The sequence below is a fragment of the Gadus chalcogrammus genome, chromosome 2 (assembly GCF_026213295.1).
Source record: "Gadus chalcogrammus isolate NIFS_2021 chromosome 2, NIFS_Gcha_1.0, whole genome shotgun sequence".
Taxonomy (NCBI): Eukaryota; Metazoa; Chordata; class Actinopteri; order Gadiformes; family Gadidae; genus Gadus; species Gadus chalcogrammus.
The window spans coordinates 22367463-22377524 of NC_079413.1; the positions used below are offsets into that span (position 1 = coordinate 22367463).

Here is a 10062-nt window from a genome sequence, read left to right on the forward strand (position 1 = left end):
CAGCCTGGCCCTACCAAGTCTCAATTTGACGATGCCCTCTCTAATGCAGAGGGCGATGCCTCCCACATATTGGACGAGGCCTCCTGCTCCTCTGCACAAAGCTCTCTGCAGGGAGCAGCAGACACCCTCCATGCCGGCCGTCATGCGGTTGGCTCTAGCTCGCCTACAGCTTGATGCTGAGTCATCCAGGCCAGCGCCTTCTTCAGGCGCAGCCCTGCCCCGGCAACATTCTCCGCCCCTCCTTCAGAGGAGTACTTAAAGGAGCTTCATGCTTGCTAGAGGGAGACTAGGGCCTTTTCCCACTCAACGTCGGATGCCCGGACCTTGGCTTGCCTATATGCAGAATGTGGCACCGGGTTGGGTCCTGGGAAGCATGACACCAGTCGAGCCTGTCTGCCCCCTACTTCTGGCTCATGAGAGGCTCTGAGTCCCAAATGCGAGGTGTCCTCCTCGGCCACGTGCAGGGTCAAAGAACGACCTCATGTCAAAGGCTAAGACGCTGCGGCACGCATGGGTCGTATTGGGAACTCCTTTTTCCACCTGATGCAGGGTATTTCGACCTCTCTGCAGCAGAGGGCCATAGGCCGAGCCGTCGCTGCAGAGCTGAGTGGTGCATCATTAAAGGCTTTTGCCCTCATTGTCGAGGGATGTAGGGACGCATACGTCCAAATAGTACAGGAATCGACGCCAGGGGGCTTGCGCAGTCTCCACTGACAGAGAGTTGGTAGGGAGGAACCTGTCAGTGTCGGTGGAACCAGGGGAGCTCTTTGGGTCAGTCTGCCCTGGAAGCACTGGGGGAGCTCTGCCCGAAGCTAGAAAGACCAGGCAGCAGCTGTCCGGTCTAAACAGGGAGTGTGTCCGCTCCTAGCAGGCCTGGGGGCCCCTCGGCTGTCCCCAGCGGCGCTCTCAGCCACATGATTACTCTGGTGGCCTACGGAGGTCTCAGCGGCCTGCTTCAACAGGCCTCCGGGTGGCTTTCGGCGGCCCCAGAACGCCTACCTTCCTGGCATCCTCGTGCCCCACAACCCAACCGGCCGCCCCCCCCAGAGCATCAGTGAGGCCCCAGGGGGGCAGGCGCTAGGCCCATTGGGCCGGTCGTCGGTTGTTTTTCCCAGCAGCAGCTCAGATACTGGGCTGACAGTATCTTGGAAAACCACCCTTGGGTGGTTTCCACCTTGACCTTCACCTTGAAAGATGGCAGATTCCGCCACATTCTCGACCTGAGGGGACAACCTGGAAGGAGGTTGGTGTTGGTTTCTTTGTGACCTTTTGTTATGGGTCATCCAGGGTTTTGGGGCTTTAAGCTCAGCCTCTGTGCTAGCCTCTAACTCGATGAATGTACATTTTGTCAGAGAGAAAGAGAAACAAACAATATATTATTCGCTGTCGGGTCAGTAAGGGATGAATGATGAGGGAAGATTCCCTCCCACCCATCCATCCATTTGTGGATTGGAGACACCAAGAGGCAAACAAAACGCTTTGATCCGGTCCATAGGCAGTTGCCACAATCAGAGTGACAGTCCTTCATGAAGACAAACACACCATTGGGCTGTTGCAAGCTTCACTCTGACTGACTCTCTCTCTCTCTCTCTCTCTCTCTCCTCTCTCTCTCTCTCTCTCTCTCTCTCCTCTCTCTCTCTCTCTCTCTCTCTCTCTCTCTCTCTCTCTCTCTCCCCCTCCCCCCCCTCTCTCTCATCTCTCGCTCTCTCGCTCTCTCTCTCTCTCTCTCTCCTCTCTCTCATCTCATCTCTCTCCTCTTCTCTCTCTCTCTCTCCCCCCCCCACAGGGCAGGAAGCTGCTGATCATTGGGACCACCAGCAGGAAGGACATCCTTCAGGAGATGGAGATGCTGGACGCCTTCAGCACCACCATCCACATCCAGAACCATCTCCACCGGCGAGCAGCTGGTCGACGCCCTGGAGGTGACGCACCACACAACACACAATCCACACACACACACACACCATACACACCACACCCACACACCACACACACACACACACACACACACACACACACACACACACACACACACACACACACACACACCATACACACACATACACAGACACACACACACACACCACAACACACACACACACACACAACACACCCACACACACACACACACACACACACACACACAACACAACACACACACACACGCACCATATACCACTACACACACACACACCACACACACACACACACACACACACACACACACACACACAACACCATATACATACACCCACACACACACCATATACATACACCCACACACACACCATATACATACACCACACACACAGCATATGCATATACATACAAACACACACACAGAAATATATATATACATATATATATTACGCACACCCACACAAACACAAATATTATGTATACACACACATACAAACACACACACAGAATATATATATACATATATATATACACGCACACACACACAAACACAATATTATGGATACACACACACACAAACACACACACACCAACACACACACACACACACACACACACACACACACACCACACACACACACCCACCACACACACACACAGACACACACAGACACATACAAACAGGAGCTTGCAGGCAGACGTTTCTCAAACACTGACAGACTCTTTTGCAGAAGTGTGAGTGTGTTAAAAACTTCCTAGAAAAAACCTCTCAGCCAACTATTAGCATGGACTTCCAGATATCTAGAAACCAGATTCTTATACATTCAAGCACACTAAATCCAATGAATGTGTGTGTGTGTGTGTGTGTGTGTGTGTGTGGTGTGTGTGTGTGTGGTGTGTGTGTGTGTGTGTGTGTGTGTGTGTGTGGTGTGTGTGTGTATGTGTGTGTGTGTGTGTGTGTGTGTGCGTGTGTAGCTGCTGGGCAGCTTCACAGAGAAGGAGCGAGCCAGCATCGGACACCAGCTGAAGGGGAAGCGAGTGTGGATCGGCATTAGAAGCTGCTGATGGTCATCGAGATGTCCCTGCAGGTGATTGAAGCACGTCCAGGGGGTAGAGTAGAGCACACAGGGGGACACATCGCTCGGACCCGTGGGGAAAACATCAGCCAACTATTACATACATATCAGAATGGATTCAGTCTTTGGATTGGAGTACCAGGAAACGCTGAGCCTAGTTATTTACCGTAAACATGGCCATGATTTTAACAATGATTGGGTCTCTGCTCTCTCTAACTCGATGAACTGTGTAGATTCCTCCTCTCAGAAGTAAGGCTTTAATGTCCTCTTGTCTGTAACCATAATTGACGACGATCGCTAAGAATAAGACTTGAAGGGTTTTCTCTACGTCCCAGGAAGGAGGTTTGTTGATTGCATTGCAGTGGTGTACATGAAGGCTAAAACAAAGCTGGCCACGAAAACAACCGCTCTCTCTCTCTCCCTCTCTGTCCGTCTTTCTCTCTTTCTCTTTGTCTCTCTCCCTGACCCTCTCTCTCTCTTTCTCTTGTAACTCTGACCATACTTATATCTCTATCTTCATCAAACCCTCCCTAACCGTCTCTCTCTCTCTATCTCGCTCTTTGTCACTCGCCCTGACCTTCTCACTCTCTCTCTCTCTCTCTCTCTCTCTCTCTCTCTCTCTCTCTCTCTCTCTCTCTCTCTCTGTCCCTCTCTCTGTCCCTCTCTCTCTCTCTCTCTCTCTCTCTGTCCCTCTCTCTGTCCTCTCTATCTCTCTCTCTCTCTCTCTCTCTCTCTCTCTCTCTCTCTCTCTCTCTCTCTCTCTCTCTCTCTCTCTCTCTCTCTCTCTCTGACCCTCTCAGATGGCCCAGGATTACCGATGACCAAGTTCCTCACGCTGCTCAGAGATGAGGGCTCGTGAGTACTGCCCCACCACTAACTGCCTTGTCACTTAATGTCTAACCCTGAGTCTGCCACCCTCATGATCCATTATCCAATCACTCCCATCAAACCACCTAGACGCTAAATAGCAGATATAAATGCCCCTCTCTTGGCCCTAATACCTGCTGCTGATTTTGTGCATCTTTTCTATTTCCTGTCTTTAACCTAGCCGAATACATACTTCCTGCAACACACACAACCATTTTCTCACCCATGGATTGTACCATGTGCATATTGACCGATAACCAATATACTTTTACAATTTGTTGTGTTTCACACACATTCATCCCACTCATATGGTGATATCTCATTTCATTGTGGAACCACCAGGCTGATTGAAGGCGATCAGATCCGAATATAGGCGGTGTGTCACTGTCCACTGGTAAGGTCAACAGGATAGCAGATCGCGTGGCGCTAGGCATTAGCGGTGTAGCAAATGCCGGTTGTGAGTAGCTAGCTATTAGGTATTAGCTCAGTACCTTCCCCTAGTAATGTGTTACTGGTCGTCCAAATTGTTTTATAATTGTTCTATTTTCTAATGTGAAAGGGTACTGCTTCATACCCTGTGAAACAATCGCAGTCTACATTTACATTTAGGGTATTTACCAGATGTTTTCATCCAAAGCGACTTACAACAATTTATACACATACGGCAGAGTCAACCATGCAACTATTACACACACATATATCATATATATACACACACACACACACACACACACACACGTATGACGGAGTCATAAATGTGTGTGTGTACACGCACATACAGTATATACACACACATATATACAGTGGTGTAGTCTACGTGATACGCAGGTATACGCCGTATACCCACTAGGAACGCACCAGGATTTGCGTATACCCACTTAAAAATGTGCACGGATACGTATCAATGGAGTTGTGACAGATCTTTCACTTCTGTTTTATTTTTCGCAAATACCGGTTGGGTATAACTGCAATAAAATACTCTAAGCAGGTGAAGTTATCTCCTTCCACCATTCATAAAATTCCCCCTGCGCGCTCGCGCTCTGCCCTGTCTCTGTTATGAAGCGCGAAGCTGCCCCTGCATCTCTGCACGTTAGTTGGCGGGCCGAGCCCCTCCTTCTCGCGTGTGTGTTGCGTGTGTGTGTCCAGTCCTCCCATATTAATGTGTAAACCACATAACAAGTAGTCAACAGAAGACAATGTTTTAATCCCACTTTATATCTCCTTGTTACTTTTAGATGAGAACCCCTGGCCAGCCTTTCGGACTGGGTGTCAGGCTAGGGAATTTAAAAACAGGCATCCTTGGTTATAAAGTGGAGGGAAAAAAAGTTAGCTAAATGTCAGCCAACATACAGTTGGTATACACAATTGAAATTTCATAATGTTAATCATTATGCAAATGAGAGTATAGCTAATTCATGGTCATTTTTTAGGTGCAGTAATTTCACACTTTACACAATTCAATTACTGTATGGTATGTTAGATAACAACAGTAAGAGCTCAAATTAGAGCAATTGAAAGAGTGAAACATTAGTCTCCTGTCATCTCCTTCTCATGCACTGGTTAGCCATGGTTGTAAACAGTTCATTAAATTATTTTGAGTAGATTTTGTCCTTGTTTAGCATGTGCTATTGCTACTATAGACATACAAAGGACAACTTTTCATTTTTGTCTTCTATTTGTTCATACTGTTATTAAAACTGATAGACCTACTCAGCTTTCCATGATTGTTGATAATCGTTATACTCTTAAATCAGCGGGTGAGTGTGGTGCGACACCCCATAAGCGCCACACACGTACACCTACCGGTGGGACGGGTTTGTAGGAGGCTGGGAGGGAATCATCACAGTATACCCACTACAATAAAATAGACTACACCACTGCATATATATACACACATGTACGGCAGAGTCAACCCTGCAAGTATTACACACACATATATATACACACATATATATATACACACACACACATGTACGACAACCATGCCAGGCGACAGCAAGCTCGTCTGGAGCAGTTAGGGTGTATGTATCAGGGACACCTGACCATCAGTCTACAACGTCCAATTTCTAGAGCTCATCATTCAATACCTGTCTAAAGCCACCTTTGCAACATTCAGGACTGAGGTTGATTTGATGTCAATATGGCAGAAGCAGTGGTTGCTGATCAATTGAAGTTTTTCATATCCCTTTTCTAACCATCAACCCCATTGATCACATTTTTCCAAAGTCAATCCCTCATGATGACACTTCTGTCTTCAGACAACTATCAGAGACATCACAGTACTATTTGTTCTGCTTTGTTCAAACGTTGACACTGTCAAGGGCGATTACAACTCAGTCTTGTCTTGTGCCACGACTCCCCTCACTCACTGTCCCGCCCCGATCAGAGGCCGAGCGCCATGTGACCTGGAGCAGCTCACTAACACCTTCCTCTGCTGCAGCGGCCGGGCCTGCTACGAGTAGAGAGTAGAGGAGGAGGAGGAGGAGGAGGAGGAGGAGGGCTCCGATGGGACCGACCGTCCAAGCGCGCCGTGCGAGGAAGGGAAAGGAGCGACCTTTCCGCCCACCCGGCCCTGCGCGGCCCGGGGATCCACGCACACGCCTCCACCCTCCACCTGTGGGCCCGCCGGGGGTCAGAGGGCGGAGAAGCAGCGGCCTGACTTCCTATTAGCATGTTATGAGCATCCAGTCCCAGCCAAGACCAACCCGCCCCGCCTCCTCGTCTCCATGCCGACAGATTGACAGCCCAAATTGACATATCACTGAAACCTGTTGAGAATTGTGCTTTTACTGTTTAAGAACATCATGTATAATATATCTATCGATATATCTATCGATATATATATATGGATAGATACATACTGATATTTGAAAAAGGATATCACAAAAAAGGTTAAATAAAGTGCTGTCTTGTGCGTTGTGCATTGAAAATAAATAGTAGCCATGTATGTTTTTAGCTTCCCGTATTTGTTGTAGCATATATCTCTTGTGCCCGCCGCGAGTTAGAGTTTGGTCAATATGTTCATGCTCTTATGCAACCTTAGCCATGGGCCATAGGGTTTATACGTGGTATACTGATGACTGGAAACCTCAAACCCGCTCACATTTCCACCTCTCAACCCCGCCGGAGTCGGACGTGAAGTGTGTCGGGGTAAAAAATATACATAAAAACGAAATGTTGTTTTAACGTGTAAATGTAAACCCTTTAAATGTATTTAAGAAAACATTTCTTTTTTGTATATAGTATATAAATATATATATTAAAAATACAGTATATAAAACGAAGTGATTCAAAAAATGGAAAGACAATTGAGTACCTAGGACATATTTCGGTGTGATGCTCCTACCGGTCGCTTCGAGGGACGTTGAGTCTGCTGTTCCAGAGTACCTTGTGGATTACTGTAGGCTGTCTGTGGCGTGCAGTGCAGGTAAAGTGAGGCATCTTCAGTGTTTAGATTCAATTAAACAACACACACCTTTCCAGCACTTATCATGTGAAAATGTTTTTTTTTTTTTTACACGTGATAGATATTCTTGTGCGAAATATTTATTTGAATCCATGTTTCTCGAAGTGTAAGTGTGTGTGCGTGTGTGGCTGCGTGTATGTGTGTGTGCATGCGTGTATTTTTCCCTATATGTAAGCTTCAGCATGCGACTGTGTTGAGGTGAGTCGTGAGTGTGTGTGTGTAAGTGCATTTCGGTTTTATTCAGTTCAGCGTGACTAACGTGTGTTCTTTTCCTGCCCATGTCAGTGGTCCGTGCTTATTGTCCAACCGACGCTCTTTTTTTGTGTTCCAAACCCCTAACGATTTATGTGTGTGTGGGTGTATTATCATGCAAGATGTATTATTGCAATAAAATCACAGATGCACAGGTAATGGACAACTCTAGCCCTTTCTGCTCCTCACACACACACACACACACACACACACACACACACACACACACACACACACACACACACACACACACACACACACACACACACACACACACACACATTTCAACTCAGTTGTGACCCACTAGGCCTATACCTTATGCCATAGTTTACTGCAGTCAGTGTCAACGTCTTTATTGTTATTCATTTCATGCTGATTCGAAATACACCTAAAATAAATTATGCAAATCCAACACTAACATATACTCAATAAGACTAGCAGGTCTAGTTCTATTTCGTAAAGTCCACGTGTTCTTGTGATAAGGGAAAACGACCCCAGCAGAGGCGAAACATGCTTGCTATTTTATACTTTATTTTTTATACTGCTTTATTCTGTATTTTATACTGTGGGAAATTAGAATCCAATTATTGGGAACTCTTGGACAGAGGGGGAAACTGCAGATATATATTTCCAACCTCGGTCTAAAAACACGATGCCAAAGTCAAGCTTGATATACATTACTCGGAATCACTGGCGGTCTGCCAACGGAGGAAGGTCGGGGAATCGCTGATTAGCTGAAATAATAAACAGCGGATAACGCAACCGCTGCTGCAAAACAAACCCCCACCGCTGGCCGCTAGGGGGCGTCGTTGCACCGGATCACCAAACAAGCCTCCTCTGCTCTCTTGTTTCCACTCCTCCTCTTGACCCGCATTCAACCATACTGTACATGCAGGGGGGTGGAGCGAGTGGTGAGAGCTAAAGCCGTAGAGTTTCCTCGTAGCTCGTAGCCATGGACTTGGCATTCCCGAACGTAACGCGGTGCTATTATTTCAACACGTACCGAGAACGCACGGAACGACTGCACCAAGAATGGATTCATAGTGTCTGACGCTCGCGCACCTTTAGCTCGCGAGCTTTTTTTCATGTATGTGGCGCGTGTTTAACCTAGCCGAATTCCTGTTTTGTCGACTTCCAGCTCGTGCCCCCCCCCCCCCCTCCTTTCCCAGTAAGGTTTAACACCCTCCTGGGTCACCTTGGCATCGTTGGTGAAATGTATCGCGACCCCCCCCGACAGTGATCCTCCTGCCGGGCGCGTGCAGCCAGCCCACTCGACCAGAGACGAGACGGTCCACGAGCGCCGGTTGCTCCCCGCGTCCCGCTGCAAGGTGAGTCCCGCCGGCTGTCCTCGCGTTAACTCTCGTGGCCCCCCCCCGTGTGTGTGTGTGTGAGTGTGTATGTCACGTTAGCCAGCTTCCAACAGCATCGGCCGACACACTGTACGGCGGGAAATGTTTACGACACAGTCGGTACCGGAGAATAACTCAGACCATTGGGGGTTCGAGTGCAAAAACACGCTAACCCGGGGAGGGAGCAGACTTTCCCCCGTTATGCATTTCCATGGCTGCCTCCTCACCATGACTAGCCACAGCCCGCATCATATATTGATGGCATGAGGTTACGTAAGGCAAAGTGTAGCATATATGTGGAGCAGCGCGTGGAGGCGACGTCTCGTGGCGGCTTGTTCTGATGCGGTGTGATGTGTTATTTTCTCGCGATGACCCCCCCGCTGCACCTCGCACGGGACGTGGAGGTATAAAGTGGGAGCAGGGTAGAAGTCGGACTACTTTTGGGGGCACAGGAATTTCCCCTCAAGTGCGCCCGTGGTTCGCGCGGTCTCTGCTGCTCTGCATTCCATTGCCATGACATGTGCATAAATGCCAAGCGTTGAACTTGTGTCCAGCAGGGTGCCTATGGACTGTACTGTTGGAGATCTTTGGGATGAGCCGTCATGAAGCTTCAACGCTGAGAGCTGGTTGGGCGCAGGCTAATTGGCACACATTGTGCATAGCTAATTAGCAGTCGTCTGTGATCATGACGCGTGAGGACTGCAACGTGAAGGCACGTGCAATGGACTTGATTGAACTATACCTTGGGCGGTGTTAGATAGAAGGCGTTTGTTTATTTGTGTAAATATATAAGATGTAAGAAAGGAAAACTCCCCCACTAACTTCCTTCGGTTCATGCAAATCGGGGCTGGCTTTACACAGATGTTCATTGGGAGAACAAAAAGTCTGTCTGGTGGTGGTTGAGTTCACCTCAACTGTGGTTTCTGTAGCGCTTTGCAGCGAGATGGATCTGTGTCTCGTTATAACGCGCCTACAGAACAACAATGGGGACGTCTATGGCCCCGAAGTTCAGCATAGTGTGGTTCCCTCGGCAGCGAGCGAGTGGGAGCAAAACATTGCAGCTTTTGTTCGTTTCTCCGGAGTCTCCGCGCTCAGAAACACCCAAGGGAGGTATCCCATCTAAACTAAGAAC

General features: G+C 48.2%; 1 pseudogene; it reads left to right on the top strand.

Annotated features, from left to right (window-relative positions):
• Positions 1-6731, top strand: part of LOC130402564 (vesicle-fusing ATPase-like) — a 33320-nt pseudogene extending 26589 nt beyond the window's left edge.
• Positions 6732-10062: the final 3331 nt, after the last annotated feature.